Source organism: Balaenoptera physalus (assembly GCF_965194825.1).
Source record: "Balaenoptera physalus genome assembly, chromosome: 20".
NCBI lineage: Eukaryota > Metazoa > Chordata > Mammalia > Artiodactyla > Balaenopteridae > Balaenoptera > Balaenoptera physalus.
The window spans coordinates 36,585,805-36,596,209 of record NC_138901.1 but is presented as its reverse complement, the minus strand read 5'-3'; positions in this window follow the sequence as shown (position 1 = coordinate 36,596,209).

Genomic DNA, 10,405 nt, shown 5'->3' with positions numbered 1-10,405 from the left:
ACCATGGCTTACACAAAGTCACACTCCTTTACATGTGTTTTTCACAATGATCCTCCATTGAAAGGAGAATCGTAGGAATGCAGAAAATCTTGGAGTTTTCTTTGGCCCAACCCTCATGAGACCTTAGATGCAATGGCTGCATTGAATGACGTAGGATATCAGAGACTGGTGGTAGAGCTGCTTATCAAAAATGCAGACATTTTATTTCAAATTTTTAGTTTGAAGGTGTCGACTGAAAAACAATGCACAATGTGAGAGTTGTGAGTTAAGTTTTCTTTGGGGCAAAATGAGGACTATAGCCCAGGAGAAGCCTCTCAGCTATCTCTGAGGAACTGCTCTAAAGAGGTGGAGGGAGGTCAGTATATATGTGATTTTAGTGAAGGGGGATACATGCAATCAAGTACACATTTTGGCAGAGGGTTGCTGCCAGTCACAAGAAGGTTGCTGCTAGTCATGAGGAGCAGATGTCTCCGTTAATGATTTTAGTGATATTCTAGATATTTTCTAGATATAAGAAGAAGCAAGAAATTGGGTTCATAAAATCTTCTCCTGAAAATATCTAACTGTCTGAAGACCTGTTCTGCCAGATCTTTCCAGAGCACTGAGTACCTCATTCCTGATCTCCACCATAAACTCTTTTCAGGGTGTGTCAAAAGTCAGTGACTGGGGCTTCCCTGGTGGCGCAGTGGTTGAGAATCTGCCTGCCAATGCAGGGGACACGGGTTCGAGCCCTGGTCTGGGAAGATCCCACATGCCGTGGAGCGACTAGGCCCGTGAGCCACAACTGCTGAGCCTGCGCGTCTGGAGCCTGTGCTCTGCAACGAGAGAGGCCACGATAGTGAGAGGCCCGCGCACCGCGATGAAGAGTGGCCCCCGCTTGTCACAACTAGAGAAAGCCCTCACACAGAAACGAAGATCCAACACAGCCAAAAATTAATTAATTAATTTTTAAAAATTCTTTAAAAAAAAAAAAGTCAGTGACTGCATTGGCTAGTGATATCATACTTGTAGTGACAGATGGCAAGTGACAATTTTTAGTTGGCAGTGCCCTCTCATGGTCATAAATTTGACCATGGTTTGGGAGGCATTTCATGATCATTTTGTCCCAGGCAAAGATCTCATTGATAGGCCACTCAGTGTGCTATTACTTGACTAGGCCCTATTAACTATAGCCAAAAGTCTCTGGACCAATGACTTACTAGTCTGTTATGTTCCAAGAAATGATTCCCTCTTGATGCTTCTTTCCATATCTAAAGTTACACTATTACCATCATTGATCTTGTATAGAACTATATATCTGGTCAACAGCCTTAACTCACCTTCTTATTATTTTATCAGAGGCTCAGTCACATATTTGGTAAGGAAAGAAACAACAATCTTATAAAATAGGTAGAATACAAGTAATATAGCTAGTAGTATTTGTAAGGTTACAAGTAAGAATTTAAGCCAAGAACTTCCATTAGGTTCCACGCAGTATATCCCTGGGTCATCTGACTTAATCTGTTCTGTACCAATCCTTACCTTTAAAGGAAATGATATACTGGCATTGTTCATAAGGCACCCAGACACATTTCCTTGTATTATTTAGCCTGGCTACCCTTAGTATGGTTTAATTGTTCCCAACATAAGGGGGGTCTTTTATATTTATGGCAATGGTCAGAGCAACTATGATTGATTGGCCAAGTGAAGGAGTCCCATCCAGTAATATCAATAGTGGCCCAAACAGAACTATAACTTCTTTCTTCTAGAATAATTTCCTAAGGGCCATCCAATTAGAGCCTTGGAGTGGAGAAATCCACCAAGGTAACCAGAAGTACTGGATATAAGTAATTGACCATAACCTCAACAATTCAATTAACTTTAACTCTGCTTAAGATTGTAAAATACATTTAGTTCATAAGCAAGTATGAGCAATTATCAAAGTAACTGGTATACAGGCTGGGTTTGGCATCTTGGATCAGCTATCTACTTTAGATGTCTTCTTCTTACCATCCTGGCCTGGTAGTTTCTCCTCTGTTTGAGCATTGTTTTAAGGTGATTTTGAGGTCAGCAGTGCTCTGTATAGGCCCATCCGTTTCAGGGGCCCTTTCTAAGTGGAAATATTAATCCAAGAGTCAATTCCCTTCAGGTTCACTGTGCATGAGCTAGTGAAGAGGACCTGATAAGGGTCCTACCGTCTAGGTTGGAGACAGTCCTTTAAATGATGTCTTTTCCAGTATGCATAATTCCCTGGTTGCAGGTCATGGGGCATATGATCTTCATCCAAAGATAGATTAATGAGAAAAACTTCAGAAACAAACTAGAGTGTCCTTTTAATGATTCAGCTAAAATGTACAAGAATATAACAATAAGGAGCTATTTGGGAAGTGACTCTTAGTAAATATAGACCTCAATTAACAAAACTTGAATTTACTCTCCACAGAAACATAATCTTTTTCTCTCTAAAATTACCCTCATTTCTACCAAATATAGCCAAATTAAGACTAATTTGTTTGCTAAATAATTCTGGCTTCAAAAAACTTGGCCTGATGATTTACAGAAGTGTAATTAATCATACAGGCTCTTTTGAAATTGGCTTTGCTGGAACCTTTTATTTGGCACCTCGGATTGAATTTTTAAAAGGCCTCTCAAGGCCAGGAAAGCCATGGCCAAGGCTTGTCAATGATTTCACCTGAGTTATCTACAGATTTGGGTGAATTCCTCCCTTTTCAAGGTCCCCAAAATACCTTGAGATTTCTGCACCTGCTAGGAGATGGCTTTCCTAATTTACCTGATTTTTAAAGTTGCTGGCAACCTAAGAGTTTCCAGTCTCTGGAGGAATCAAGTAAAGAGAAAAGATAAATGTTTCAGTTCTGCTTACAAACGTATAAGTTACAGCAACTCATAATTAGCTTGAGGGGAAGGGTTTCCTTATATCTGGAAAACACAGACTAACAGCTAGTAATATTTTAGACAGAAACCATAAAAATTATAAACATATTCACCAGTTCACACAGTCCTATATAACTAATCCTTTTCATTAACAGTTTTATGAAGCCATCAGGTTTACCATTAGAATTCTTAATTTCTTACCCAGTTCAGCAGTATGATCTGAAAGTTGTCAGAAACCTATACTTGTCAAAAAGTCCTTGCTAAGGATCTTCTCGAAGAGGAAGCATTTTTGCAAAACATCAGAGTAAAACAATAACTGTCTATGAGTGATGAAAGACCACAGAAGGCATGGTTAAAGACCTGCTTACAGGGACTTCCCTGTTGGCGCAGTGGCTAAGACTCCGTGCTCCCAATGCAGGGGGCCTGGGTTCAATCCCTGGCCAGGGAACTAGATCCCACATGCATGCTGCAACTAAGACTTCACATGCCACATATAAGGAGCCCACGTGCCACAACTAAGGAGCCAGTGAGCCGCAACTAAAGGAGCCCTCGAGCTGCAACTAAAGGAGCCCACCTGCCACAACTAAGATCTGGTGCAACCAAAAAGAAAAAAAAAGACCTGCTTACAATGCAATTGACAAAGAAACTTGGTTACTGCTGTGACATACAATATTTTAAAATAATGACTAAAATTATGACTGATAACATTTTACCAGGACATACCAGATTTTTAGGAATTCCATATAATTTCTAGAATATTAATTAATGTTCTAGAATATTTATTATTAATAGATTAATAACATTGACTCATACACTATAACCTAAGAAGATTTATTACTTATTTGACAATGCTTCCCATGTAATTTAACATACCAAATAAACCTAATTAGTTTATAGCTCTCTTTGGGATGTTTCAAGGGTCCTTTGAAGCATCCCAAAGTTGGCTAGAGATCAAAGGAACTACATTAAAATTTGATTTCGGAAATTTGTTATCAAAAATATCAAAAAGTTTCAAAACACTTGGTCATATAGGATCATAGGACACTGTGAATCAATAGTTATTCACTTAACCAAAGTGATAACAAAAGATTTCAAAGGGAAAAACAGAAAGTTATAACAGATTACTGGTTAAAGGTAAAATAAACTTTACAATCTGATACCAAAAGCAGATCAATATGTTAAGAAAACTGACCTCTTAAAAGAGAAAAAAAAACAAATTCTGGTTTTGCACCAGCTTACTTTTTAAAATTTACTCAGTTAAATTTATTCTAAACTTAGCCAATCCTGACCATGCACAAAACTCTTTTCTCAGGGTTCCTTTTCCATAAACTTTCCATAACTTTCTGTATCCATATTAGTATCCATATTAGTTTGTTCTTTTTTCCATCCAGAAACAACTATCTCTAAGACAAAATTACTTTCTTTTCCCTTAACAAAATGCAATTCCATTCCTCATACCTTCTTTTACTGAAAACACACATCCTATTTTGCTACTATATACTGAAATTTGTCCCTTATTATTTCTAGTAGCTTTAATTACATGTTTAAATTCAAATACTCAACTATTAAAAACCTTAATATCTAGTGAAAACTAAAAAGTAAGCAATTATGAACTTTTACATTAGCATTCTGTAGATTGGCAAACATAAATAACAGTAATAATAATTTCTAAAAACATGTGCTTTCTTATAGAAAATATCTCAGTGTGGAACCAAACATATTTATTGATAGTCCTAAATCCCTTTAGTTTCTTTGTAAAAGGAAGCCAATGTTCAGTAATTAATGTTTCAGTATCTTGTTTTATTTGGGAATGACCTAACTATTCAATAAACTTTCATCTTTTAACTTAATTTAGCACAAATCTAAACTTCAAGTTACCAGAATCTGGAGAGATTTTTAAAAATTTTTAATTGAAATGTAGTTGATTTATAATGTGCTAGTTTCAGGTGTACAGCAAAGTGATTCAGTTATATATGTCTATATATAATATGTACAGATATGTATATGTATATATATAAAATATATGCGCACATATATATACATATTATATATATATATATATTTTTTTTTACCTTCTCTTCCATTATAGGTTATTACAAGATATTGAATATAGTTCCCTGTGCTATATAGTAGGTCCTTGTGGTTGGAGAGATTATTTTTAAGTAGATATTCCTAAAATATAATTATTCCTAAGGAGTTCATCCAAAAGCTCTTATCTCATTCACACTTAACTTACTTATAAAAATGTCACCATACCAAGTTATTTTTCTTGCTGAAAAATTTGCAACAGATATAATAAGCTCTTATTTGACTTCTATTAAACTTGTTTATACTAAAAGTATTAGTATACCAAATATTATCCTAGATCTCTTGAATTTGGAAAAACATATGGATTAGTCTATATTTCTGACAGTATACTTGATTTACATAATGCTTGTTCATCTTTAAGCCAATTAACTAGAGCCTTTAAAAAGTAATTTTGGAAATACCATTCAGAGGTACAAAAAAATTACTATCTATAGCAAACGTATACAGATATACAAAAACATAAAGATGTAAACAGAGATCTTCTAGCTTTCATTTAAAAATTTTAGCCATGAAACAGATATGATAATATGAAACTCAGTATTTTATAAAAGAACAGTTTGGTCCATTGTATTTCTGGCAGATGGAATAAATTAAGTGTACCTGCTCAGATAGCTTTTTACTAATATTTGTAAAAGAGACTTTTAAGATTTTTCATAGTTCTAATTTTAACAATAGTCTTTTTTTTTTTCTCCTTCTGATAAGAATTCCCTTGCTTCTTAGAGAAGACTATGTAGAATATTTATATCTCAAAAGAACAAAGAAAGAATAGAAGCTGCACCAAGGACTTTTGTTCCTTAAGTCCAGAATGTTTACAATATCTGCAAACCTTCTGAGATCAAAAGGGTACCTTTGGGCATTGGTAGAAAGGAAAAGAGGGCTTTGAATTATTTCTATATCTTCACTTTTGTTCCTACAAAGGCTTGATTTGTAAGACAAGTACAGTTGTCTTTAATTCCTCAAAGAATTGGGGGGCAACCTGAATGATACGGAGGCCGTCCCACCCATCCAACTCTACTATCCTCAACTCCCTTCTTTACATCGGGGAAAAGATCTTCAACTAAGATGGAAATCAAAAGATCCTATGTTCTAGATTTAGAGCTGTGTGTCTGTGGAGTGTTTTAGTAAATCCTTCCACAAAGCCTTCAGAATATTTCTTTCCCTCTGGCTACATAGTTTCATTTTAGCTTAGAGGAGAAGGCCTAAAAAAAAGGTCCCATCAGGATCTGAATGTCAACTTCCAATTTGGCCAATTTTCTACCATAGAGCTACTAAAAAAAAAAAAAAAAAAAAAAAATTCCTTTTGAATATTTTATCAGGTTTCAGCTGGACAAACAGTACATATTCCTAGCAGTACTGAACAACCCCGTGAGGACAAGAGGCATTCCCAAAGAGTGCAAAAATTATTATCCTCCCAAGATCCAGAGACACTCCCAAAGATAACCAAAAGAAAGAAAACCTCAGACAATTCCCATGAAAGCAGACAACAGGGGTAGGACCCTGGCCGCACATGGAGTGCAACCCACAATTCTTCCCAGCCAAAATTTTTGGGGACCCCAACTTGGCTGTTGCCAAGCCAAGTTCTCAGGACAAAAGGTAGACAAACAAGAAGGCAATGGCTGTCCTTGGGAAAGAAGGGATCTACAACCAATGTGTACTCAAAAGCAAATTCACAATTTAAAGATTTAATTCTTATAAATGTTTTCTGCCTGCCAATCTGAATTAGGAAAGGAAGGGAGAAAGTGGAATTTTACCTTCCTCTGTTAACCAGGCACCACAGATGGAGATAGAGATGAGAGAGCTGACTTTGGTAAGAATTCTTACCTTTGCTGGCTTCTGCCAGTTCTCCTAGGATCCTGTCTGCAGTGAGTAGGGTGTCCCAGCAGGTCCCATCCTGGTCACCAAAAATTTTAGAGGAGGAAAAATAATTTCTCCTCTATGCTTTATGATGAATACTTGGCTGAGACCGCTTTTTTTCTAGATCACAACATAAATGATAAGATTATCTAGGTTAAAAGTTCTTCACTGTGGTCACTGTGATTCAAGATTATCTTTGGTAAGGTGAGCCTACTTGTCCAGCCCTAAAACAATATTTTATTCACCTGAGGCCTCAAGCAGACTCAGTACAACTTAAGTCAAACCCAGTCTGACTCTAGACTCAGTCCAGTTTCTAAGCTGGACCCAGTCAAATTGCAGACCCAGTCTGGTTTCTAAGTCAGACCCAATCTGATTTTGGTGAGTCTCTGGACCCAGTCAAGAAAAAAAAATGCTCAAATAAAATCTGGAAACTCAAGGAAAAGCTACAGAGCTACAATCTGAGAGAGACTTTCTCACCACCTCCAGAGGCAGCGGGAAAGCAGAGTTCAAGGGCTCAGCAGGTAACCAAGTCTGGTTGTTTTTGCTTCTTGGGGCCTTCGGGGGGAGTCTCCTTAAGTTCCCTCTTCTCACACTAGAGCCGTTAAAAGATAAACTGAGGCATATTAAAATTTTTAAGAGCTTGTTTAAGCAAAAGTCAATTCGATTGGACAGCATCCCTCCTTGGAGATAGAAAGGAGCTCCAAGGGAATGTACAAAATGAGAGAATTTTGTAGGCAGAAGGAAGCAGAAACAAGGAAGTTATATTAGGAAAAAAGAAGGTTGGTTATTGCAACATTACTTTCGTTTAGGGGAGGACAGGGGTCTATCAGGCAGATTAACTAGTGCTGATCAGGCAATTCCTGCTGGACTGGTTTGAGATTCCATTTTTGGGAGAGCCAAAACTGTAATTAAGTCTTGGTTTGGGATGTGGGGCTTAGCATAAGTGACTCCATTCGGGGCCTGTTGTCTTGTTTTTAAGAGCAGTTAGCCACAGACTCTGAAAATATTACATATTTTCCTTACATAAGGTGATCTCATGCTCATAAACTGTGCACATATTCCATGTCCTCTGTAGTCTGCTAATTACCTAAGGGAAGAATTTTTCACCTTTATGAACTCCACTGCCTAGCACTGAGCCTGGCACATCATGTAGAGAACTTGCAAAGCCACTCACATAACATGCTGCCTGGTTGTTGTTCCATTATCATACTTTATGAAATGGAGCAAATATTATATGTCTCCAAGCAGACACACACAAAAATACATATAAATAGGTTAGCAATATAAATAATTTTTCTGAAGTCCTTCCATTATGCTGGTTCTAAACGCTGAGAACCTAAACAAATAAAGTGTTTCTATATTCTCAAGAAAAAAATATATATATTCTTCCTTTTAGTTGGGGAGCAGTATAGTAAAATAAACTTTGGGGAAGGCAGACCTGCTTACATTTTGTATGCCTTTTCTTTTTCTCTGACACTTCTGGCTCCTGTAGTGGCTCTGTTCTGATGGGTTGCATGGTGCAGTCACACAGGAGGGCATGTTGACAACAATGCGGGCACGGAAAAAGGGGGCTGTGTCCATGGGTGTTCCCTGCACCTCTTTTACTCCCCTTAAACTTCAGAGGCTGATGCTCAACCTTAGAAGCTAGGTTTGGGTGTGGGCTACTCAGCGTGCAGCCTGACAGTGGGGATGATTCAGAGCCACGAGGCATACAGCACCTTGGAGAGCACCCCCATGATGGTGCTGGAGGGATACTGGAGATGGTGAAGAACCATGGGGGAGTGAGCAGCTGTTAGGAATAAATATGTCTTATCTGGTCACTGCTTAGCCTAAAATCCTTCAAAGCTTACTGGTGTTCTAGGTTTAAAGTCCAAAATCCTTGCCATAGCTCTCAGGATCTCCCATGACCTGATGGCCTCCTTCTTCAGCCACATGTGAGATGCCTTCTTCTACTTTCATTGCTCAGACCTACTGGCCTTTGGTAGTTCCTCCAACATGACTGGCCTTCCTGCTTGAGGGATTTTATGGAAACGGTTCCTTCCATGTGGAATAATTGTCTTCTCCAACCTTCATCCAGCCAACTCCAACATGTTCTCCCCTGACCCCTCAAAGTTGGTTAGTGCCCCCAGGTTTAGATTCTAGCCCCCTCTACTTGCCCTTTCTCACAACTCATCAACTTTTCAACAGCTTGTCCATTGTGTCTTCTTCACTGGATAAGCTCCATGAGGGCAAACACCAAGTCTGTCTCACTCATCCCAGGAACTGCCATGCCTGTCCCCTTGCCAGATGGACACCAGACCATTGAGAAATAACTGTGAAGTGAACACACATCTTAAAACTTTTAAAGATAATTCTCTGAGCCAACTGGGTGGTGCTACCAGAAACATGAGAACCAAATGGGCTCTTCCTGCTTTCTCTCTCTTTCAAACCCAGCTGGGAAGCAGGAGGATTGAAGGGCAGGCAGTAGAGGTGGGGATTCTGGGAGAGGAATCTCAGCCAGGGAGCCAGGCCAGGACCCTCACTGTGAAATAGGAACGTTTTCAAGGAAGTGGCCCTCTGCTGGAATCCCTCAGTTCCAAGGTGGTCATTAGCTTTGAACTGTTTTGCAGCGTGAATAATTTGCCTGTGGAAAAAATTTAGCACTAACAGTAGTGCTACTTTCATCATGAAAATCCTGAAATCCTGACTAATCTCAGCTGCACTCAGTCCAGACTGTGCCATTTCTCTAACATTAAAATATAACCCATGCCACACCAGCAAAGCCACCCCTTAACAAACAAAGGACCTGAGTGCTTTCAAGGAAAACACAATGAGATCCTCAGGAATCAGGAACCCCTAAAATGATGACTTGGGGAAACAATTTGGCTAGAACTAAATTATTAAATATTAAAGTAGTATTTAATGTAATCAAATTAAACTTCTATATCTGGATAAGTTTTGCCTTCTGGGTGTGTGTCATTTGGTCAGTCTTCCCCAAATCATTAAATTCACTCATTTAGTTATCATTTGAGGGCCAGAAATCAAAGTGAAAGAAGGGTTGCTATCCAAAAAGATCTTATTGTCTATTCAGAGAGACAGACATGAGAAAATAAGTGAAACAAAGAGCTAGAGGAATGACAATACACTTATAACTTTCAAATTCCAAATGATATTTTCAGCCCTTGCACAGAGACAGACCTTGAAGAATCCAGTGCAGCTTCCAGAGCACCAGTTCTACATATTTTGGGCCCCTTGCATTTAATATTGGCTCAGGGGTTCTCAGTTTCCCACGTAACCTATATCAATGCTGTATAGGACTGTCTTCTCTGAATAAGCAAGCATGAGTGCCAAAGGGTCTTAACTCTACTAATTATAGCAAGCTTAGTGACTTTTCTTAAACTGCCTTACCTAGAAACTCAGTATTCTTAGTATACTCAGTGTTCTTAGCAGATTATCAAACACTGTAAACGATACGGTTTGCCTGACACCATTTCATGCAGATTCTCTGCTCAAAGACTATAATCCTAGTGCTTGTCTTTCAGTGACTTTATACATAAAATGTCAACTTGACCTCTATTACATGAGACATTTAGATTTACTTTACCAAAAATTA